We start from the raw sequence: 15,545 nt of genomic DNA on the forward strand, positions 1-15,545 counted from the left end.
TTTGTTGTGGTTATTGATTGTATTTTTGTTTTATTCAATTATTTACCATTTATTGACTGTGATGATATGCATTCCATTTATTATACTGATGACATCCCATCACATAGTATCTAAATTTGTAGACATGATGTCCATCATGTCTGACACCCAGGACTCTCAGAGAAAAGGAAAACAGGTGTCACACTTGGCTTCTTATTCCACAATCCAATTGTTTGCAGTGAACTCAGGGCCTAGCAGACCCAATTCATGAATGAATGTGTCAACACGGCAACCTCTAGCCAAGGAAGCTGCCAGGCAGTTCCCAGACCCTGACATTGAGCCACAGGGGTGGACAAAATAACCATACATGGATAGGCAGGTGGTAGTATACCAATAAATATATATTTGTATAGAATTCCACAGACATCTACTTAGGATTCAATGACATCAACTACATTCCTACCAACTCTTAGGTATTTATTATGCTGCTATTGAAGGAATAGTATTGTTTTCATGCTTAATAAACCATTCATTAAGATCAATCAGCGTCCTAGGATCATTGCATCCCATTTTAGATTAGACCGATGCCCGCAGAAACTTATTCAGTCATGAGTTTCCAAACATTCCATCATTATTCCCGTGCATAGGAACAAGTCTCTTGGGAAGTCTCCCCACTGATAGGTGTCAGGACCAGGATTCAGTATCAGGGCCTTCGATGACATATGGGCCTGTGGCTTCTGCGATAGCCCTCTAGCCTTGGCCAATGCAAAGTGAAGTAAACTTGTATCCATGTCATTCAGATCCAGGTTGGTCACCATGCAAAGGAATAAAATGTAAAAAATCCATACGGTGGCTATTTCTCAGTGAGGGTTTTTTTTTTTTTTTCTCCTGCAAGGCTTCAGGGTCTAGGATCACAGGATCGGCTATGTGCCCATGGCAACTCTGCCTCAGCTTCTGCCTCAAATCTCTTGGTTGGAAAAAAATATAATAAAATAAAAAATAATAAACCACCCTAGCTCAGAATTTGCACCATTTTTTCTGCCATAGCTGGGATTCCAACTCAGATCTGGATAACACTATAGCACTGTGGGTGAAGGGGAAGATCACCGTCCTTGAAAACTACAAGGTCAGGTCTGCTCCCAGGGCCTGAATGGAAGCCCCCACACTGGCAAAAATCATATGCCCACCTATTTCAAACACAGGATCTCTATTTAAATACATGTGTGGAATGCATCATGTGTTTAATGTAGTTATTCTTTTTATTGTGTCTTAGTAAGGGATACATTTTGTATTTTATTGATTATGATGACAGATATAACTGTGCTGGCAGGGATGAGAACTAAATCCCATGTCTATAGCATTGCTTGAGCCTTCTCCATCCTAGCTGAGACTCAATTTTCACAGGGCAGTAAAACAAGTGGACATCTTAGATTCTCACATCTGCATTCCTCTTTTGGCAGTGTTGGGGTTGGAACTTAGATCTTAGCAAACCCAACAGGAGAAAGGGTCAAGGTGAGGATACGATGCTGAGAGCTAATAAGGAACTAAGCTGTTCCCAGGACCTGAGATTGAGCCCCGGAAGTGAAAGGGGGAGAGCACAATACTCATCTATTCATAAGCTGAAGGTAGTCTGCATATTTGTATACAGTAGGAGAGATGGCGACCTGTGATGGAATCCAATTTACCCCATGACTACCGATTCTTGGAGCTTTCCCGATGCCTCCATTTCATGACTGTGATGATTATGGTCAAGCTTCATCAACTCGTCATTGAAAATAATCGATACACAATGAGTCTTGCCTATCATTTCCTACGTGCATCTTGCAGGATGTACTCAAAGATGAGATTGATCGAATTCCACGACCCTTCCAAGTGCCGGAAAAGAGTATCTCAGGATTGCCCGCCATTCCCTCATTGGATGGTGTCTGACCTGGATTCGACCTTGAGGTCTCTGATATCCCGAGGCCCTTGGGCTTCAGCGAGAGCCAGCAGACCTTAAGTCAGTCCAGGTCACCTTCACTCTGTAGGCCGCCAAGTTCGGACCCAGCATGGTCACCAGGCAAAGGAAAATGAACATAAAAGCGCTAGGTGGAACTTCCTGCAACTTTTTTTCCCCTTCACGGCTATTTCTTTTTTCCTGCAAGCCCTGGGGTCCTAGGATCCGATGATGGATTGTAGGTCCAGAGGCTACAGCCTAAGATTATCGGAACTAAAGCAGAGTTACCAAGACTTGAGTTCAACCTCTGACTCTGTTGAAAAAAAAATATGAAGGAATTTGCCTAGCTCCGAATACGCCCCATATTACTGCCAGAGCTGGGATTTGAACTCAGGTCTGGGTAACTCTGTTGCACTGTGGGAGAAGGGGAAGATCACCATACTTGAAGACTACATGTTCAGGCCTGCTCCCAGTGCTTGAATTGAAGCCCAACACTGGCAAAAATCATATGCCCACCTATTTTACACATAGGATCTCTATTTACATACATATGTGGAATTCATCACGCTTTCAGTTTAGTTATTTATTTTATTGTGTCTTAGTCAGAGATGCATTTTGTATTTTATTGAATATGATGATAGATATAAATGTGCTGACATGCATGACAACCTATTCCTATGTCTATAGAGTTCCCTATGCCTTGTCCATCTTAGATGAGACCCAGGACTTTCACGGGACTGGAAAGCAGGTGAACTGATGTACTGCTCACATGAGGATTCATGTTTCGACAGTGTTGTGATTTGAATTCAGAACCTAGCAGGGCCAATTGGTTAAAGGGTCAAGGTGAGGACACTGGCCTGTGAGCAACTGAGGAGCTAGACCATTTCCAGGACCTGACATTGAGCACCAGGGAGGGCCAGGATGGGCATAAATTCATAATTTAAACATAGGATCTCTATTGATATACATGTGTGGACAGCATCTTTCATTCAGTACACTTCTCCTTAATTTGTGTCTAATTCATGGAAATATTGTGTATTTTACTGAATATGGTGACAGGTATAACTGTGCTGACATGGATGTCAACCTGTTCCCATGGCTATAGAGTTGCCTATATAGCATGTACCATTCCTAGCTGAGAAGCAGGACTTTCACAGTACAGGAAAAGAGGAGCATCACTTGGCTTCTCACATCAGTATTCATCTTTTAACAGTGCTGGGATTTGAACTCAAGGCCTAGCAAACCCAAGTGATGAATAGTTCGTGGTGAGCACACCAGCCTGTGAGCCAAAAGAGGGTTAGGTCCATCCCGGGACCTAAGATCGAGCCCTGCCCGGGCTGGCTTTGAACCGTGATCCTCAGATCTCAGCCTCCCGAGTAGATAGGATTACAGGTATGAGCCACTGGCCCCCAGCACTAATATGATTTCTGTGTACTCCTTTTTATGCGCCTGACACAAGTCTGTTTCATGTACTCATCACTGGTCACCTAGTCTTAAATACCTTTTTACAAAGTATGTTTTTTCCCCATAGTGTTTTCATATTGGTCCTCTCCATCAACAAATTACTGTTCCTTGTAAGTGTGCAGAGGGAAGAGCTCAGACACAAATTCTAGTATCATTATTTACTCACTACATTTACTTTTGGCTTTACATTTCTCATCTATAAATGGATGTAATCTACCAGAAATATTGAAGAATACTTTGCTTACTCCTAGAGCAATTAAAAAGAAAAGTGCAGAGTCCTTACATTTCCACCTTAGCTTACAAATAAGGATAGAGTCAAATTCAGATTGTTGGTATAAAGTCACAAATTGCTTCATGCAAAAATAAAAATAAAGTTTACCTCCTGGCTCTAAGGGTTGTGTCCTTTTAAGGCAACTACAGATATGTAAGTGGTATTATGTAAATTGGGTCATGTGTCCACATTTGTATTTAAGAACATACTCAACATATCATTGGAAAACATTGGTTATTGAATAGTATCTATATGAGAATGTTACTTGAACTAATGACACTAAGTTGAAAACTAATCTTTTTCCATCAAAATTTTCTTATTGCTTTATGTGCTGCCAAGTGTTCTTCATAAATTTATACATAGATTTTCTTCAGTGAACTGGATAGAAACTAAAACTGATTAAGGATTTCTGCCTACTGAGTGAAGCAGGCTTGAGGCTTGTGTTGTTACCTTCTAGGTATGTATAACTAAGCTACTGGCTATGTCGGTGGTGAAAGGCTTTCTCCTAAGTTCCCAAGACTAGAACAAACAAGATCATTTGATAACAAAGCACAAATCTTATTATATTTTATCTATGTGGGATAATAAACATGTGAAAATAAACGATTTTATTTATAAGAAAACAATACCACCAAGAAAAGTGAGGATACATTAGAGAGACTGCAAGAACATTAGGGATTTACTGTCTCACCTGATTATGTGATTGTTATTTCTTGATATTGAAACTCTCCTTTTGTTATTCTTATTGTATGTAATCCAACACTGTTTATTATTATGTATTCAATGTGGGAAATCTAAATTCAAAGATGTCTAAAAATTTTTCTTTTTCAATCCTAACATTGCCATTATCAAGGTCACTCTGGTCATCATCATCTTCAAAAAATTACTATTAGCATCATAAATGCTAATTATTGAAAGTCTGGTATGTGTCTATGATTTTGTATTATTTGTATTTTGATTAATAATTTTAATATTATGACTGTGCATGCATCCGTGTTAAATTTTTGAATAAATAAACAAAAAAACTAAACCATAACAGGTAGCTTGATTATGTGATTATAACAAACTATTGAACAGATTTTTGAAGCATTGCCCATTTCTAACCAGTATGAATTAACTTCCCCTCTCTCTGTCATTACACACAAATATTAAAGGGTTTGAACAGAATTTTTTCAAGTAATATATTATAAATATTACTACTACATCATGTGTATATCTAAAATTCGTTTGAAAATAATATATTCTACTTTCAATTGAAATATTAGTCATTTTACTCTAGGAAACTTTTGGAAAAATAGACTATATCTTTGAAATGAAAAGCATAAAAGTTTTAGAGGGAATGTATATATTCAGAAATATATATATGTGTGTGTATAAATTTTATATGTAGAAGTCATACATTTTTAGAGGGAATTTGTCGTCATATATATATATATATATATATATGCATAGAATTATGTGCATTATAGTGAAACAAACATCTTAAAACGTAATTAAAATTAAAAAAAATCATCAAACCAAGTGCCGGTAACTCACACCTATAATTCTAGATCCTCTGGTGGCTGAGATCTAACAATTGTTTTCACATCTAGCCCAAACAGAAAAGTACATGTTAGAATCTTATTCTCCAATTAACCATTCAAAAACAGAAATTAGCCTTGTGCTTCAAGTTGTGCAGTGCTGGCCTTGAACACAAAAAAAGCTTAGGGACAATGCCCAGGACTTGTAAACAACAACAACAACAACAACAACAACAACAACAACCTGTCTCACATTAATTTCACAAAAGCATTTTTTAACTGCTGTGATCATTTCTTAGAAACATGAATATACGCCCTTGGAAATTTTTAAGTAAAAAGTATAGAATATTTATGTCTATGTTAAAAACATGACTATTTAGATTGTGTAAGATATTTAGGTAATGATTAGGAATTAAGTATAATGATAGGTAGGTAATAATTGGGACTGGTCTTTTATTCTATTTTATGATAGTGATAAAATGATACCTGTAATGATTATATAAAATTACTCTTGCTTGGTATTTGAATTATAATAAGTGATAAACATTTTCTGAAGTTTTTTATTGTGAAAATATTGTACCAAGGGGTTACGATTACATGGGCAAGGTAATGAGTATATTTCTTTTCAAGCATTGTTGTCTCCTCCTTTGTTTCCTCTTCCCATCCTTTTCACTCCCCCCCCCCCACTGATCCCCACGCCCTCCCTCCCCCATTCCCAGGCCAAAGTTGTAACATTCGTTTTTTAGACATAACAAAAAATAACTCCAGTTTTCACTGTGTTTTATGTTGGTATAATTTGTCGAGGGTTAGGGAAAAAACAAATCATTTAAATACGAATACAGGTGGAACCACTGCAACAATGAAATGTACAAGTCGTTATGTTGAAAAATGAACTTTACAACTTTGGTGGGGGGGGAGAGGATTGGGTAAAGGGAGTCTGGGAAGTGATGGGATGCGGAAACAAAGGAGGAGTCAACAATGCTTGATAAGAAATGTACTCATTATCTTGTCTATGTAATTGTAAACCAACTGTACTGCATTTTCACAATAAAAAAATACCTCTCAGTCCTATCTCTCAACATCACAGGATTTAATTCTCCAGTTAAGAGACATAGATTGTCTAGTTGGATTAAAAAGCAAAATCCTTCTATCTGCTGCCTTCATGAGTCACATCTTGCCCATAAAAACAAACACATTTTGAAAGTGAAATACTGGAACAAAATCTACCAAGTAAATGACCCCCATAAACAGGTGGGAGTTGCAATCCTAATATCAGATAAAATAGACTTCAAATTAAAATTCGTGAGAAGAGAAAAAGAATGTCGCTACATACTAATTAAGGGATCATGCCCTCAGGAAAATATTACAATTCTAAATATCTATTTGTCAAACAATGGAGCACGCAAATTTATCCTAGAAACACTACTTTCCCTCAAAGCTCACATAGATCCAAAGACATTAATTGTTGGGGACTCTAACACACCACTATCCCCACTAGATAGATCAACTCGGCAAAAACTCAATAAATTGCAGATCTAAACAACTGCAATCATAAACTAGATTTAACAGACATCTAACGAATATTTCACCCAGCAGTATCAGAATACACCTTTGTCTCAGCAGACTATAGAACATTTTCAAAAACTGACCACATTTTAGGTTACAAAACAAAAGTCCAAATTCAGAAACATTGAAGTTATACCTTGCATTCTCTCAGACCACAGGAAATAAAATTAGAATTCAGCGCCAAAAGCCACCAAAGAAATCCTGTAAGGCATGGATGCTGAACAACACACTGTTGAATCAGGAGTAAGTCATGTAAGAGATTAGAAAGGAAATTAAAGTGTTCATGATATTCAACAAAAATGAGCACACAAATTACCAGTTCATCTGGGACACAGAAAAGTCAGTACTCGTGGCAAGTTGGAGATATATGAAACCAACAATTTAATAAGATATCTGCACCTCCTTGAAAAAGAGCAGGAAGATAAACACCAACCCAGTAGATGGAAAGAAATAATTAAAATTAAATAAGAATTAAATGAATTAGATTCCAAAAAAAACATAGAAAGAATCAACAAAACAAGGAGTTGGTTCTTTGAAAACATTAAAAAAAATTGACAGATCCTTAACAAATCTTATCAGAAAAAGAAATAAATAAACTCAGAGATGAGAATGGAAACATCACCAGAGAAACAACCAAGATTCAGAACTTTATAAGGGAATATTTCTCAAAACTATGCTAATAAGTTTGAGAACTTGGCAAAAATGGACCTTTTCATAGCAAATATCGACATGCAGCTGAAACTAAACCAAGATGAGTTAAACGATTTTAACAGGCCCATATCAAGCATTAAGATAGAAAAGCAATAAGAGAAGTCCTATATAAAAAAGCCCAAGACCAGATAGATTTACATCAAAATTCTACAAGGCCTTCAACACAGAGCTCACACCAATACTACTCCAACTCTTCAATGAAATTGAAAGAGAAAGTTCACTACAGAACTTACTCAATGAGGCCATCAAAACCCTCATCCATAAACCAGGCAGCGACTCATCAAAAAAGAGAAGTTTAAACACATTTCTTTGATGAACATTGATGCAAAACTTCTCAAAAAAAATTTGGTCAATTGACTTCAACAATTCATCCAAAAAATAATACACCATGATCAAACAAGATTCATTTCAGGGATGCAAAGTTGGGTCAATATATGCAAATTAATTAATATAATACATTGCAACAAGAGCAAGGATAAGAACCACATGGTTATCTCCATTGCTTGAGAAAAAACATTTGACAACATACAACAATCCCTTTATGATGAAGGCTCTCGAAAAATTAGGAATCCAGGGAACATTCCCCAATAGAATAAAGGCTGTAAATGACAAACCTACAGCCAGAGTTATACTTAATGGAGAAAAACTAAAGTCATTTCCTCTTAAATCAAGAAGGGGACAACGGATTGCTGGGTCATAGGGAAGCTCTATGTGGAGTCTTTTGAGGAACCTGCATACTACTTTCCAAAGTGGTTGAAAAAATTTACACTCCCACCAACAATGCAGTAAGGTTCCCTTCTTTCCACATCCCCATCCAACATCTGTTGTTATTAGAGTTCTTGATTTTAGCCATTCTAACTGGAGTGAGGTGGTATCTCAATGTCGTTTTGATTTGCATTTTTTTTATGGCTAGGGAGGTTGAGCATTTATTAATGTAACTATTGGCCATCCTTCGTTCCTCTTCAGAGAAGTTTCTCTTTAAGGCTTTAGCCCAATTATTTATTGGGCCGTTATTTCTTTGAAGATTTGTTGTTGGGGGATATAATTTTTTGATTTCCAGGTATATTTTAAATATGAGACCATTGTCCATTGTATGGCTAGTGAAGATCTTCTCCCAATCCGTGGGCTTTCTATGGATCTTGCTAACTATGACCTTTGCCATGCACAAGCTCTGCAATTTCATGCAATCCCATTTGTCCAACCTTTCTTTGATTTGTCGTGTTTCTGGGTCTCCATTAAGAAAATTTTGGCCTGTGCGTCATTTACCCAAATGTTCACAAACAAGAACACACTGAAGCTACCAACAAGACTATGTTTATTGTAGCATTATTTACTATAGCTAAGATAAGGAAACAACCCAGATGCCCCTCAGTAGATGAATTGATCAAGAAAATGTTGTATATATACACAATGGAATTCTATGCCTCCATCGGAAAGAATGACATTGTCCCATTTGTTAGGAAATGGAAAGGCTTGGAAAAAATTATATTAAGTGAAGTAAGCCAGGCCAAAAGAAACATATGTCCCAGTATCTGGTATATGACTGTGTCAAGCGGAAAAGGTCAGATAATTTGATGTTAGGGAAATGAACCCTAAATATTTATTCAAATGTTATTTTTTCCTTCATGCGATTGTTTCTAACACAATTGTAAAATTATTTCTTTGTTGCTTTGTATGTCCCTCCCTCACAGTATAACCCCTGCTTTCACTGTATTTGATGTCGGTATAATTTGTAGAGGGGAAGGGAAAAACACATCGTTTAAATACGGATACAGGTGGACCCATTGCAACAATGAGATGTACAATCGTTATGTCGAAAACGAACTTTACAACTTTGGTGAGGGGGGGATTGGGTGGGGGCCTGGGGAGGATGTGAAGGGATGGGAAGGGGAAACAAAGGAGGAGATTACAAAACTTGATAAGGAATGTATTCATTATCGTGCCCACGTAATTGTAACCCCTCTGTAAATATTTTTACAATAAAAAACAAAAGAAAGGGACAAGGATGTCCACTCTCTCCAGTTTTTTTCAATTTAGTATTAGAATGCCAAGCTACAACAATAAGACATGGTGCAAACATAAAATGTATCCAAATAGGGAAAGATTAAGTAAAACTAGCCCTCTTTGTAGATGGCATGATCGTGTATTTAAAGAATCCCATGGAATCCACTCCCAAATTAGTCATAGTGATTCAAAACATTGGCAAAGTTGCCGGTTATAAAATTAAACCTCAAAGACAACGGCTTTTCTCTAATCCAACAATGACAAAAGTGTGGCTGAAACCAGGAAAAAATTCCATTTATAATAGCCCCCCCAAAAAATAAAACACCTAGGAATTAATCAAAAATGAAGGACCCTTATGATGGAAACATTTTTGTTTTTGTCAGTCATGGGTCTTGAACTCTGGGCCCTGGTACTGTCCCACAGGTCTTCAGCTCAAGGAGAGCTCTCTATCACTTGAGGCACAGCACCACTTCCGGTTTTCTAGTTGTTTATTGGAGATTAGAGTCTCACAGACTTAACTTCCCTGGCTAGCTTTGAACCATGATCGTCAGATCTCAGCCTCCTGAGTAGCTAGGATTACAGGCATAAGCCACCAGTGCCCGGCTGATGAAAACTTTAAAAACATAAAAAAGAAAATCAAAACAGTACTTAGAAAGTGGAAAAACCTCCCATGCTCCTGGATTGGAAGGATCCACATTGTGAAAATGGCAATACTTGCCAAGGCTATCTGTAGTGACCGTCCACTCGACCAGCGAGGAAAAACGACCACCACACCAGGAGTCTTCTCAGATCACACTTTATTGGAGAGCCTTTTAGTTGTAGGAGAGCTTGGGCGCGAGAGAGCGTGCACCCGAAACACAGCCGCTTATATAGGAGAATCGGAACGCGGGTCTTTCTATTGTTGGTCGCCTGCCTTTCACCATCACCAGGTGTCATGGGATTGGCTGGGGGCTCTACCTGGCTCGTGCACGCGCACAGCCCAGGCCTCCCACCAAGCACCGTCTGGGGTGGAAACCTCAAAGCTGCAAGGGAGTGGGCGGAGTCTCGCCTCGGCTCCCTACAGCTATCTACAAATTCAATGCGATACCTATCAATATTCCAACCTTATTCTTCAAGGAAGTAGAAGAGGCAATCCAAAAATTCATACAGAACAATAAAAGACCCCGAATAGGAAAAATGATCAAAAACAGAAAGAAAAGTGCTGGAGGAATATCCATACCAAATTTCAAACTCTATTACAACACCATTGTAATCAAAACACCTTGATACTGACACAAGAACAGATTGAAAATCCAAAAATGAACCTACAGACCTATAGCCATCTAATCTTCGATAATGGAGCTAAAAATTAGAATGGAAGAAAGTCAGCCTCTTCAGTAAATGGTGCTGGCAAAATTGGTTAATCACTTGTAGAAAACTAAAGCTAGATTCTTATATATCACCCTGCACCAGAATCAACTCCAAATGGATGAAAGCCTCCGGAGTCAAAGCAGACACTCTGAAAACATTACAGGATGGAATAGGAGAAACCCTAGGTCTCCTTGGCGCAGGCCGAAATTTTCTTAATAGAGACCCAGAAATAAAAGAAATCAAAGAAAGGTTGGACAAATGGGAATGCATGAAGTTGCAGAGCTTCTGCATGGCAAAGGACATAGCTAGCAAGAACAATAGAAAGCCCACGGATTGGGAGAAGATCTTCACTAGCCATACAATGGACAAGGGTCTCATATCTAAATTATACCTGGAAATCAAAAAATTAAATCCTCCAACAACAAATCTTCACACAAACAACTGCCCAATAAATAAGTGGGCTAAAGCCTTAAAGAGAAACTTTTCTGAAGAGGAAATAAAGATGGCCAGTAGATACATGAAGGAATGCTCAACCTCCCTAGCTATAAAATAAATGCAAATCAAAACAACATTTAGATTCCACCTCACTCCTCTTAATATGGCTATAATCAAGAACCCTAACCACAGATTCTGGATGGTATGTGGACAGAAGGGAACCCTACTTCATTGTTGTATGGCTTGTAAACTTGTTCAACCATTTTGGAATGTAGTATGGAGATTCCTCAAAAGATTATACATAGAGCTGCCCTATTTCCCCTCAATCCCACTTTTGAGCATTTATCCAAATGATACAAACATGATTATTTTAAAGCTGCCAACACGACTGTGTTTATTGCAGCATTATTTACCATAGATATAGATATAGAACCAACCCAGATGCCCTTCAGTAGATGAATGGATTAAGGAACTGTGGTATATATGCACAATGGAATTCTATGCCTCTATCAGAAAGAATGACATTGCCCCATTTCTTAGGAAATAGAAAGACTTGGAAAAAAATTAATTAAGTGAAGTAAGCCAGGCCCAATGAAACACAGGCCCCATGGTTTCCCTTATTTGCAATTATGTATATATGTGAGAGAAGCAGAAACGGTCAGATAAGTTGATATGAGGTGAAATGAACCCAAACATAAGTATTCAAATTTTTTTCTTTCTTGTGATTGTTTCTAACGTTTATAAGATGATTTCTTTGTTGCTTTGTATGTCCCTCCCACACAGTATAACCCCTGTTTTCAGTGTATTTGATGTTGGTATAATTTGTGGAGGGGAAGGGAAAAAAACAAATAGTTTAAATAGGGATACAGATGGACCCATTGCAACAATGAGCTATACAAGTCGTTATGTTGAAAAATGAACTTTACAACTTTGGCCTTGGTGGGGGAGTTAGGGAGCACATGGTGGGGGGATGAGAATGATGTGAAAGGGAAACAGAGGAGGAGGCAACAATGCTTGATAAGAAATGTACTCATTATTTTGCTGATGTAATTGAAACCCCTCTGTACAGTATTTTCACAATTGAAAAAGAAATATACTATTCAGGAAAAAATATATAGAATTAGGGGCTGGGAAGGTGGCTCAGTTGTAGAGCACTTGTGTTGCATATGCTTGAGGCCCTGGGTCCAATTCCTCGGCACCACATAAGCAAAAAGAAAAAATCAGCAAGTGGCGCTGTGGCTCAAATGGTAGAGCACTAGCCTTGAGCTGAAGAGCTGAAGGACAGCGCCCAGGCCCAGAGTTCAAGCCCCATGAGAGGACCCCGAAAAATATATATCAGAGAGAATTATAAGATATAAAAATACTTAAGACTCAGGATCATTGTAGCATTAATATTGTAGCATTAACAAATATATGCCCTTTATCTGTTGCATGTATTTTCACTTCTGTTATAGTGTCCTTTGAATTATGAAAATTTATCATTTGATATTATCCGATTGATTCTTGCTTTTCTTTAGCCACGAATGAGCGTCCTGAGCATGTTGGATTACAGGCATAACATATTGGTGCATGTTTGTCTTTCAATATTTTAAGGGTTGTCTTCTTTCCTTTGAATTCAAACATTGTCCTGTCAGTAAATCTGCAAATTCTCCAACTGCTGTTCTCAAAATGATAAGCATCTGTTCGATGGGTAATTGTCCTGTTCATTGTGTTTGACATAGTTCTCATTTTTTCTATTGATTTGCCCTTCCTAATTATTTCATATGATGATTAGAATATTTAATATATAGACTTCGGTTTTGCCTCTATGGAGATTGTCAAAAGAATGTTTTAAAAGATTCTTATAGAGACAGAATTGTGAACTTTATACATAAAAACGAAAAAACTTTTAGTTGGTCATTGTTCCTATGAAGAAATTTTAAAAATAGGATTTAAATTATATAGTAATTATTTTTAAATGCCATATGAACCAAAAATATGATAATCAGCACAATTTTCCCTAGGTGACTGTCCCATTTATTCCCCCACCCCACTTTTCCCTGTTCTGGAGCCTAGAAAGGAAAAGGAAAATTTGTGTTGATTATTAAACATTGTGAAATTCTCAAACTAGCTTTTTAGAAGCTGTAGAGGGTTGGGATGTAGAACTGTGTTAGAGACCAAGCCTTTTATATTCAACCCCCTGCGCTGGATCTTCAGCACTGAGAAAAGAGGAGGAGGAAGAAGAAGAGCAGAAGGAGGAGGAGGAAGAGGAGGAGGAGGAGGAGGAGGAGGAGGAGGAGGAGGAGGAGGAGGAGGAGGAGGAGGAGGAGGAGGAGGAGGAGGAAGAGGAGAAGGAGGAGGAGGAGAAGAAGAAGAAGAAGAAGAAGGAGGAGGAGGAGGAGGAGGAGGAGGAGGAGGAGGAGGAGGAGGAGGAGGAGGAGGAGGAGGAGGAGAAGAAGAAGAAGGATGTCTGGGAAGATGGCTCAGTGGTAAAGTGCTTGCCTTGCATACTCAAGGCCCTGGGTTCGATTCCTCAGCACCACATAAGCAAAAATAAAAAAGCCGGAAGTGGTGCTGTGGCTCAAGTGGTAGAGCACTAGCCTTTAGCTGAAGAGCTGAGGAACAGCACCCAGGCCCAGAGTTCAGGACCATGACCGGACCAAAAAAAAGAAAAAAGAAAAAGAAGAAGAGGAGGAGGAGGAGGAGGAGGAGGAGGAGAAGGAGGAGGAAGAGGTACAGAATCAAATTTATCCACATTTTATTTAATGAATATTTATGGCAAAATAACAGGTTCAAGTTTCATTTTGATCTTTACAGTAGTTCCTATTTAGCCTTTGGATATACATTTCAAGTGGATACCTGAAATCCATGAAGTACTTTATATAGTTAACCCTCAGTATCCAGAATTTCCACATCTAGGTGTTCAATCAACCAGAAATTTAAAATATTCAGGAAAAAAATGATCCCTAAAGATTCAATATAGCAACTATTTACATACTGTTACATAACCTTGATGTAATTTAATGTGTAACTTACTTTGTATGATATACTATGCTATTTTTTATATGGGACTGGAACCTATCCTGATTTTAGTGTACTCAATCAGTTCTGGAAGCAACACTGTAAATACCGAGATGACCATTTTATGCTTTTACCCAACAAATATAATTACAATAAAGCTCCAGGTATAAATTAGGTACAGTAAGACAATTATAACAGTAACTAATAAAAATAGAAAAATTATAACAATATACTGTAAAAAAAAAAGTAATGTGAAATGTATGTGGAAGTGCGTACCTGTAATTCCAGGAAACAGAAGCCTAGGGAGGAAAATAATCAAAGATATATACAGTGAAACTTTAGCTCCAAAAGAACCCAAAAAAACAAAATAAAGGTATTATGTGAATGTTGTCTCTTTCAAATTATGAGATGATTTTCCATTAATCTTTTCAGAGCATAGTTGAGCACAGGTAACTTTTTGGGTCTTTGTCCATCCCAGGAAACAAGAAGGACAGAGGGGTCTGAGGAAAGGTAAGTGCGGTGCTGGCCCATTCTCCAGCCTCCCTCAGCCCGGGAGACAATCAGATACAGCGAGGAGCCAAGTCAAGTAGGAAGAAAACACATTTATTAACAGAGAGCAGCCCTTTTTAAAGCCAAAAAATCGGGTGGCATGGCAGGCAGGGAAGAGGAACCAATCACTGTCAAGGTCACACCCTATCATGCACCTAAGCTTTCACGGGCTGGTTAAGCACTGAACATAAGGTAAATTCGGCTCTGCCAACTCAACTCCCTCTCAGCGCCATCTTTGCTGCCCATGTGCTCTGCAGTAACTAACTACAGAAGGGGAAATTACAGTGAAGGGGACTACTGTATAATTGTTTTGTGAAGAGGAAAACTTATCTTATTAAAAGGTTATTTTCTGAGAAGAAAAAATATGCACAATTCTTTTGCCTTTTTCTGAAACTCTAAGACATTTCACCTCTCCCAACTAACCATCTTCCCACCTGGGTGCTGGAAAGGACAAGCACTCCCAAACTAGCTTAGCTCTGCCATCAAGTTTTTCCATAGCAACAATGTTTGATAAGAAATGTATTCATTACCTTTCTCAGGTAATTGTAACCTCTCTGTACGGTATTTTCACAATTAAAAAGAAAAAGCAGAAGTACAAACATGATTTATTCCTGAGCAATCAAGCTTCCTGTAGACTGTTTCACTCTTCCTATTTTGCTCCCAGATGCCCGGGAGACCTTGGTTTGAAGACATATTCTGTATAGTCAGGTGTGTGAGATAAATGACTTCCTTAGAAGAAAATGTGAGTTTGAGGATTGAA

The sequence above is a fragment of the Dipodomys merriami genome, unplaced genomic scaffold (assembly GCF_024711535.1).
Source record: "Dipodomys merriami isolate MVZ:Mamm:240054 unplaced genomic scaffold, mDipMer1.0.p SCAF_575, whole genome shotgun sequence".
NCBI lineage: Eukaryota > Metazoa > Chordata > Mammalia > Rodentia > Heteromyidae > Dipodomys > Dipodomys merriami.